Below are 9689 nucleotides of genomic sequence, written 5' to 3'. Positions count from 1 at the left end.
CCTCCTTTGGACCCACTCCAACAGGTCCATGTCCTCCCTGTGCTGAGGACCCCAGAGCTGGATGCAGCACTGCAGGTGGGGTGTCACCAGAGCGGAGCAGAGGGGCAGAACCCCCTCCCTTGCCCTGCTGGCCACGCTGCTTTGGATGCAGCCCAGGACACGGTTGGTTTTCTGGGCTCTGAGTGCACATTGCCGAGTCATGCCCAGCCTTTCATCCACCAGCACCCACAGTCCTTCTCTGCAGGGTTGCTCTCAAGCTCTTCTATCCCCAGCCTGTATTGATCCCAGCGATTGCCATGACCCACAACTCTCAGAGCAATGGGCTGAGGGCCCTTGCTAGCCTTCTGTCCCTCTAACCTTGGTGTGTCATCTCACAGCTTGTCACAGGCAGGCCTGGCATTATCCCCCTCCCCCACCAAGTCTTGTTTAAAGCTCTGTCAATAAGCCCCACTAACTTGTGAGCAAAGATACTCTTCCCCCTCGATTATGGGGAAAAAAAAATTAAGGTTTAAATTTGGCCACTCTTCAACATTAGACTGAATTTGACCCACAGCCTCTGACTGGCATTGAAAGGAAAGCTGAAAAATAATCAGTTCTGGGGCTGGAAGAAAATTTCTCGGCAATGTTTCTGAATCCTTTTGCTGTTGCACTGCCATCTTTGTTAGTTAATACTTCTTTTAGCAATAAAACTGCTTTGATTTGGGTAGAACTCAGAACTTCTCTGCTTTCTTAGAAAAACAAAATTATGCTGATCTGTATTTTTTCCTTGGGCAGGCTGCATTTGTTTGCACACATGATGTGAATAATGAAGGAGTCTACAAAATTCAGCTGGCAAAATTCTATCAGAGTTTGCAAGAAACAAAACAAACACAAAAACAGCCCATCAAGTAAAAATGGCTGATTGATGCAAAAGGCAACACAGATGGAGGTAATGGGGTTTCAAAAGAGGAATTAGAGAAGATCTGAATGGAAGCTCGTAAATCTGCAGCAATTCAGCTTTGCCAAGAATGGCAGTGGGAAATCCTCATTATGGGAGATATTTCCATTCTGTACTCACCCATGAGAGCTTTGCTAGGGCAACCACAGGGAAAGCAGGAGACACAGCCATCAGCATTCCTGAGCCCTGCCAGCCTGCACTGCTGACTCACAAGGCAGCCTTGAGTGAGTCACTCATTGCCAGATGCTTCCACCTGACCTTGTCAAAGTGCTGCAAACAAGGAAGCAAAACAGACTCACCTTTGGCAACTCTGGCAAACAAGTTTTATCATGTCGTATTCGAGCTTCCCCCACACCACCAGGTAAGCAGCGTGGCCAAGGAAGAAGCTTTAGGCCAGGCCAGGCCATTTTTGGGGCTGGGAGCCATTGTCCTGGCATGGCAGACACATAAAGGAGTTGTTTGTAACAGAGGAGGACTTGACTGTCACAAAGGAAACATGATGACTGGTAGAAAGTTCTTTCTACACAGAAAGTGGAGAACCTGGTCGTTGGGAAGCTCTTTGTACATAGGCAGCAGAGAAGCAAGTGGCTCAGCAGATCCTGTGGGAAAGACCAATGAATGAGGAGGATGCAGAGTCCCAGGGAGGGAGCCACATAAACATATGAGATAGCCTCCTACCACGCAAGCTCAGCTGAAAGAAGGTAGAGGCTGGTCTAATGGGCTAGGGAATCTGGGAGGGCTACAAAATCTGGGGATTTTTCTGTCTTATCCCACCATTTCTCACCAGAGGGCATGTCACATTGCTAGTCTGGGAAGGGCAGTCCTTGGTGTTACAATCTGTCTCAAGGCAATTGCTCTGATGTGCTCTTTCTCTTCTGTGGGATCAGATGTGGGCAGCCTGATCTATGTTAGAAAAACATCATCAAAAGTTTCTGAAACAATTCACTTGGGACTGAGTTAGTGCCTCTCTGTAATATCTCCTGTACTACCACCTCTGACCACTAACACTGGGCTGGACTAACATGACTTGCAAAGCCTAAAAAAAGAGCTGAGACCTGAGTGGGGCGTGGTCAGACCTGCAAGCTCAGGGGAGAAGGAGCCATGATCACTCTTATCCTTGCCTAAGCTTCATCTCCCCTTGCCTCCCAGCGCTGGCCCTGGATCAAACTTCCCTGTTTCATGACAGGAGATAATGTCATTTATCACATTGCTGCATCCAGTATTGATACATAGAAAAATCAACCCGTGTTCCAGGTTATTGAAAATCCCTCCTGAGTGCCAGCAGAGGGTTAGTTTTAGGCTGAAGCTGCCCAGATACCACTACTGGTAAGGATCCTTACTATCAGCTGTGGTGGGACATTCTTGGGGGCGGGGGGAGATAAGAGGCTGCCCTGAAGAGCTGTAATCTGGGGTTTAGAGTTAGCCCATATCTCCTACAGAGTTATATAAAAGTGCCATTAAAGTCAGTACAGGAGCTCTCATTGCAGTAGGCAGCTTAGACACGAACACAAGCAACAAGCTGCGTCCTGAGTGCTCCCCCCCACCTTGCCTGTCTGGTCCTGGTCTCTGTGAGGACTGTGAAATGCAGGAGGATTTGGGATGGGTCTCAGCTCCGTCGGGCTGATGAGGGGAAAATCGATGTGAGTTATGTGGTTCTTGTTTTCTGTTACTGTGACCGTTCCGTGACACCCGAAAGCTTCAGGAAGTGATTCATAAAACCGCATTTGCAACAGGTTGGGTGCACTAAGGGAGCTGTAGGAAGAGATGTCAGGAAATCGTCACAGGTATGGACCACCAGCAACGCAGAAAGCTGCCCTGAGCTGTTGGTACTGACCCACAAGCCAGGCTGTATTTTAGTAGGTGGGTCTGCACCAGGCTGTAGATCCTCCCAGCATTCTGGCAGTCACCCAGCTAGGGGATGGACATCCCTCTATGTGAGGTCTCACCCTGACACCACAAAGCACTCCACAGGGAGCAAGCCTTCATTCAGAGAGGGAGAACTTCCATGCAATAACTGCCTCTCTTGTTTCTGCTCTGTGACTCTGTTAGAAAACCAGGCTAGTGAAATACACTTGCCAATTTTAATCCCTGGATAGCACAGTGAAGCCTTATGTCCTTTGTGCTGCTTCCAGCTACAGCATTAGCTTTGCTAAACATACTAAGTGTTAGAATTTTTGTACTCTCTTGGTAGAAACAGATAAAAATAATACTTATGCTGGAGCTGACCCATTTGAGCTAGTGAAACACTGAAAACTCCCAGTTGTCTTTGAATAGAAACATTTTAAAGTATTGCCTAAATATTTTGGAACAATATTCAAACTATGTTTTCTTTGTTAGATATTTTATTTGATGTTTGCAAAATATTTGATGTCTACAAGCTATTGGATTTGACTTTCAGCTCATGTTGAGCAGTAAGCAACATGCTTTTTGGCTGCAGGACTAAAGCTTTCCTCCTGACAGCTGGTGACTTTCACACCATTGTCTTTCTTTTTTTGCATTCCTGCAGGTAATTTACGCTAAATTCATGACGTATTTGCAGAATAGCTTCCAATCACCAATAGAAAAACCATTATGCTATCTCAGAAGTTGCAGTTAATGAAATTATGGGGTTCTATTTGCAGTGCACCTAAATGCTTTATTTGCTCTATGAAAAGAGCTATAAGCTAATTTTCTCTTTTTCAAACAATTAATGTGCTTATTTTCTGTCACAGCCAGAGTTGCATACATTACATGACCAGCTGTATTGTTAAATTCCTTTGAGGAAATCATCATTTAGTACTGCAGGTGCAAATTCTTCTGCAGCCAGTGGGTGTAGCAAGTACATATCCGAGAGCTGCATTTTGCCTGTTGAATCGAACTGCCCAGATCCTCAGAGGACCAAATGGAACAAGGGGAAAAATGGGAGCCATAAATTGCGGTACCACTAAGGGGCTGGTGTGCCGGAAGGATACACAGGGAAATGCCCTTTTGGACACATAACCACTTTCCAGTGATGAGAAAAGCTGGGGAAAGTGGGGACAAAACCCAGTGAGAGGCTGGGAAAGAGATGTAGCAACTGGAGTGGGAGAGCATGACTGTACCCACTGTCAGAGTTTCAGTGCACCAAAGCCAGGGTGCCTCACCCCATAATGACACAGCTAAATGGAAAGATTTTGTTTCTTTTGTGTCTCCACCCAGTTAGATAAAGATATAGCTAATGAAAGCCAGGTCACACCTGTCTACTGGCACCTTTTCCTCTCTCATTATGCGTGTTACCTTCACAGATAGATTTATCTCGGCATAAAGATAAAAGGGGTTCTTTCTGTTTGTTTTCTGTTTTCTCTTTAATTTTAGAGGAAGTGTTTCATACCTGAAAGGTAAAGATTACGGTTGCTTTTACTTTCTCTAAACTTAACTTCGGTGGGAAAATGGGAGCTGCTGAATCTGTTGTGTTTGATCCACTAGAGAATAAATATGTAAATAAAAAGTTGGAGCTGCACAGATTATAGCCCTCTGACAATAGCAGATTAAAAGCCATGAAGTAAAACCAAGGATATCTTAAGCAATTTCATGAAATGAAAAATATTTGTTTCTGGCTTTAATATTTTCACATATCTTTTAATCTTTTTGCATACTATGATTTAAAGGAACTTAAATTCACCTCAAAATACTTGTTAATGCAATGGAGACACTTCATTGTCTAGTGTAGCTGGTTCTAGACCTTCATCTTTTATCAATACCTTCTCTGAGGAAATCTTCTTTATTTCTAACAGACAAACCAAATCATGAAAACAGAGTTTGACCAACAATGAATTAGGAGTGCAGACACGGCTCAGCTGAGAAAGCACAGGTTTCAGTTAATCGTGGAATTATCTGTCCTGAAGCAAAAACCCTTCTTGAAGGTACTGTGTGTTCAGATGAGAGAATACTTTTTCAACTTCAAGCCTACAGCAGAATGATAAAAATCCTCATGTTGAAACTACAGGTGCTTCGTGCAACACTGAGTAAATTACTCCAGAGTGAGTTTGGCTGGGGAGAAGTGACAGTCTTTTATTCATTGCACAAGCACCTCAGTCAGTCTGTCTGCTCAGGTTTCTGGAAACCTCTGTGGTCTGATTCACTATTTCCTTACTGTTTGTTTTGGGACTGGGAGTAACTATGCAAACATGACGTTGATGCAATGTTGTAGGGAGTAACTAGGCTAATCCCTGCATTCAACTTCTGAACATGTTTGTTGAGAGCAGGGGTTGGATTTCTTACTGTCTTCTCTCCTGTGCTAAGCCTAGGGAGATATAGGCACACACAGTTTTACACTCATTTTCTAACTAAATCACCCTATGCAAGCCAGTGAAAGAGAGAACTTCTAGTGGACAGAGAAATGTTCTGACAGTTGGCATGAGGACATAGCTAGCACAAAAAACGCATTTTCACAAAAACCTTTCTGCAAATTTGCAGCTTCTAAGAAATCATTGTTGTCCTCAAAATCATCTGAAGTAGTCAGGCTAACATCTTGGTTTTGGTTTTGGTATTGATGGCTTGGTGCTTTCAGGGAAGAATTAGAATTTGCTTCCCTCCAGATTTGTTTAATTATGTCCAAAGATACAGTAATTCTACCAGGACTCTTCTGGTCACTCAGAATTTAGTTGGAGAGCCAGTATAGGGGCCAGAAACACACTTTTAGAGACCTGTGCCACTTTTTAATAGGCTTTCCAGGCAGCATTGATCTCAACTAATATTACCTGTGAGAAACATCTGACCTGTTTTAGATGTCTGCCTTATGAAGAAAGGTAGGAAGGCTGCTTCTGCACATCAGCTGTGAAGGGATCCATTCAGCGCCCTCAGATGTGGAAGCCCGTAGCCACTTTGGCCACCAGGCATCCTACCCTTTGCTGCTGAGCAACAAGCAGGATTTGATACAACAAGTACGTTATTTACAGTGGCAGAATGTGTGAAGGAAGAAAAAACCAGCAAACCTTTCAGACCAGCTTTCCAGTTCCTGATTCTCCAGGGAGTGTTGTGTTGGTTTTGGAGACCTTTATGAGGGAGGATTTAAAATTTCTTTTAAGGACTGCAGAGTTTCTAAGGGTGGGGTGGATGGTGGTTGCAAGTCTTTTTAGGAAAGGAAAGCTCGACTTGTATCTCTCTTCAGACAGTGCCACTTTCAGTTGCAAAGCAGTGGCATGGAGACCAGAAAGGTTTCCTGTTTAATCTCCCAGCCAAAACTACAAACACATGAATAGTTCTCTAGAAAAACACAGCTAAAAGACTGCACTTCCTGGCACTGGCTACGGAACATGGAACTGTAGGTGGATGTGCTTTGATATTGTAAAGTGTACATGGCCCGCAGACAGGCAGGACAGAAGGCCATAGGACTCGGGATGCATCTGAGGCTGCTAAGAGAGACAGCCGTGGCTTTCTGCCATTTTTGGAAGGCTGTGGTCCTTGGGGAAGGCCTCCAAAGACTGGAAAGGTGCAAATGTTACATCTGAAGTGTGAGAAAGGATCCAAGGAACTGCACGCTGGTTGGCATTACCTGGAAAGATTATGAACATACCTTCTGGAAGCTGTGACTGGACACATGAAGAACAGATAACTGGGAACAGTCAAGCAGGGCTTAGCAAGGACAAATCATGCCTGCCCACCCTGCCTGCCTTCTGTGCTGCAGTGACTGGCTCTGTGAATAAGGGGAAAGCAGTGCTCTTTACAAAGATGCTAAACAGTACTGGCCCCAGCACTGACCTCTGAGGGAGGCCAATAGCAAGCAGCTGCCAGTGCAACTTTGTACCTCTGAGCACAAGTCTTTGGGCTCAGCAATGCAGCCAGCTTTCCACCCACCATGCGCTCTGCTCATTTGTTTCAGCAGTTTGGCTCTAAGGATACTGAGAAGCTACAGTGAAGGTCAAGATCAAATCAAGAGGCAGCTGGCAGAGGTTGCAACAAAGGCAATCCCAATCAGATAAAAGGAAAACCAAACCTCGTGGAGGGGTTGATTCTTATTTGGGAACCCCTGTCCTTGGAGATGCTGATAACACAGCTATCCAAGGCCCTGAGCAATGTGTTCTGAGAGCCCTATTCCAGTGAAGGGGCGGCCCAGATGGATGGAAGGCACCCAGACAGGGCCTTTCCAAACTGAATTATTCTGTGATCTACACTGTTGTATGTGTTTATACGTAGGTGTGCAGGAGACTTCCAGCACCATCACTGGCCTTGTGTGGGAGGCTGTTTTGTACCTTAATTCAAAACAGTTGTGTCTGGCTTTCTCCAAGAGAAGAGATAACCTTCTGGGAGCTGATTTTCTTGTTTCCACTTCTGTTAGGGAGATGTCAGAACCATGAAAGTTACCACTGAGTGCAAGACTAATTACCACCTATTTGAGAAAAGGAATATGGGGCTGTACTGCCTTCTCACAAGGTCAGGTGTGGAAGCTGTTGGGGCAACGGGGGGAGGTCTGTGCTATCTGGCAGAGGAAGAGCTGAAGAACAAAGCTGTCAGTCTACTGCTTATCATCCCCAATACACATCTCTGTTTTGTGTGCAAATTGGTATTTGCTTCACGCCTGACCCTGGTCTAAAAGATAATAATATTTCAACATGTTCTTGCCATGCAGAGACAACTAAAGAGAATTAACAGCAAGGATAGACCCATGGGGAACAGCAGTGAGGGGCAGTATGTACCTTCTCTGTCCTCCGGATAGGAAACGGAATAACCTTTAAGGGCTCAGCCAACAAACATTTTTGTGACATCATCAGTGTTTAATCTAAGCAACTCATGTTGATATTACCTCCAATATCATGATAGAGATAATGCCTGTGAATGGATAGGAAGACTCCACATTGTGGGGCTACATCCATGTACATTTTATCTCATATCTGATGACATAAGCACTCGTATCTGTGCTCATTCTGGATCTTAGATGTACATGTAGCAAGGCTCCTCTGACCCATTTTACAGCAAACCCATCTACACTGAGATTCCCTTTGTGGTCAGAGGAGAGATATAGGTATTTCCAGGGAGCAATTTCTCTCTTTCGATAGCATATCTTCAGAATAGATTATACAACTTCCTGTTTCTTTCCAGCTACTGAAAAGAAAGCGTGGGTGACAGGCTCAAATGCAGATATCTTCATTGTAAACCCCAAAAGTGCAGATTCATCTCAGCCTGATTTTAGGGTGTTGGGGTAATTGCCCTGACTAGCCTCCCACAGGACCCCCAGACAGGTACCTTGTACCCCTTGTGGCAGGGACTGCATGTGAGCTCAGGCCCTGGTGCCCCTCCTTGCCCCAGCTATGTTGTAGTTGTACCTGTGCCCTCTGCCCCATCCCCTGCTGATCCAGACATACTCCCTGGACTCCCTACATTGACTTCACACCCGACTCCTTGCCTGCTGCTACCCTCTGAAGGGCTTGATCCAGTCACCTCAGCTCTAATACTATTTGGTGTTGGTTATCTTGCTTAGTTGTGAGCTGACGCTCCAGTAGTCTCCCACAGGTCTGGCACCAGCTCCACAGGGATTCCACAACAACCCAGAGGGGTCTGAAAAGGTGTCAGACATCAATGGGCTGGCAGCTGGACTGCACCTCAGGTGTTTAAAGCCTGACTGCATGAGAGCAAGGCATCTAAGCTCTTGGTACAGGGAGTAAGGATGTAGACCATATAGTTAGTGGAGTCTGGAGAGCAATTTGGCTGACCAAATGTTGGGATCAACCTCAGGGAGAAAGTTGCTTGCTAGGCTCCACCAACTGTATGGGCTCAGTCTTCCTTGTCTGCCGTTGGAGTTTAAGCTGTATCTCACACCCAGGCACTATAATTTAGGCAAGCTAAATCCCACCCATGATGACTAAAAGGAGAAGAAATAAATACATTTATAAGAGAAATATGAAAATGATCACTCTTTGTGTTAAACCTTGTGATTTTCATCTGAGAGGTATAGAAAGGCAAAAGCTTTGTGGATATTTTAAGTTCAGACACTGTGTCTGTACATCACACACTCCCAGAGTATTATATACACTCTCACAAAACACATCCTTTGTTTACAATCATATGGATTTACAAACACTCCCTGGAAGAACAGGGACACACTCATTGTATACAATATGTTTTTTGCTTCTGTAAACTGTTAATGTGGAATTATAAATAATAATTTGGGATATTTAACATATGGTTTTCTGCATTCTGTGATTCTATCTCTACAAGTAAATGAAAATACTGGTAGTGTAAAATAATGATCTCTTTTTGCCCGGTCTCCTCCACTCAGTTCTACAGTATTGTTATATCCTCCTCTGTTGCCATAGAAATGATTGATATGTCCAGTCACTGCATTCTTGCCATACCCTTGTCTCCACATATTATGTATTTTGCCCTTTAAACCAGATTCTCAGTTGGCTTTTTGATATTTTGGGTTATGTTCTGCAGAGACAACAACAATGAAACATACAAACGAAAGAAAAGAAAAGAAAAAAGAAAACTTTGGCTTTGAGAAGACTGAAACTAATTCAAAAGACAGTTACCTGTATTAATACTGTGAGTATTAAAAATTTTACTGTAAACCTCTGACATTTTTTGTTCTTATTAACCCCCAGCTCTGACACGCAATGACTTTGTGAAATTCTTCGCATCTTCTCATGCAAAACAAGTATTTGCAGTGTTTAAAGCTTCCTAGCTATGGAACTTAAAAACACAAATGTAAAGAGCTGCCTTTTAGGGGGCCTGCTGATTTTATGGGGAATTAATCATGATTTTTGCAGATTTGGGCTTCCCTCTCAAGAAAAGAGAA

General features: G+C 44.2%; 1 long non-coding RNA gene across 1 annotated transcript; it reads left to right on the top strand.

The window, feature by feature from the left end:
* Nucleotides 1-694: 694 nt before the first annotated feature.
* LOC121670304 lies at nt 695-9363 on the top strand. Its single transcript, XR_006018104.1, has 2 exons — nt 695-1298; nt 9329-9363. It is a non-coding gene; the product is annotated as an uncharacterized LOC121670304 (long non-coding RNA).
* The last annotated feature ends 326 nt before the right edge of the window (nt 9364-9689 follow it).

This window comes from Corvus kubaryi, unplaced genomic scaffold (assembly GCF_017639235.1).
Source record: "Corvus kubaryi isolate FWS band 111438036 unplaced genomic scaffold, C.kubaryi_AGA036_p1.0 133, whole genome shotgun sequence".
In the NCBI taxonomy this organism is placed as follows: Eukaryota; Metazoa; Chordata; class Aves; order Passeriformes; family Corvidae; genus Corvus; species Corvus kubaryi.
This window is presented reverse-complemented; position numbering and strand designations above follow the sequence as displayed.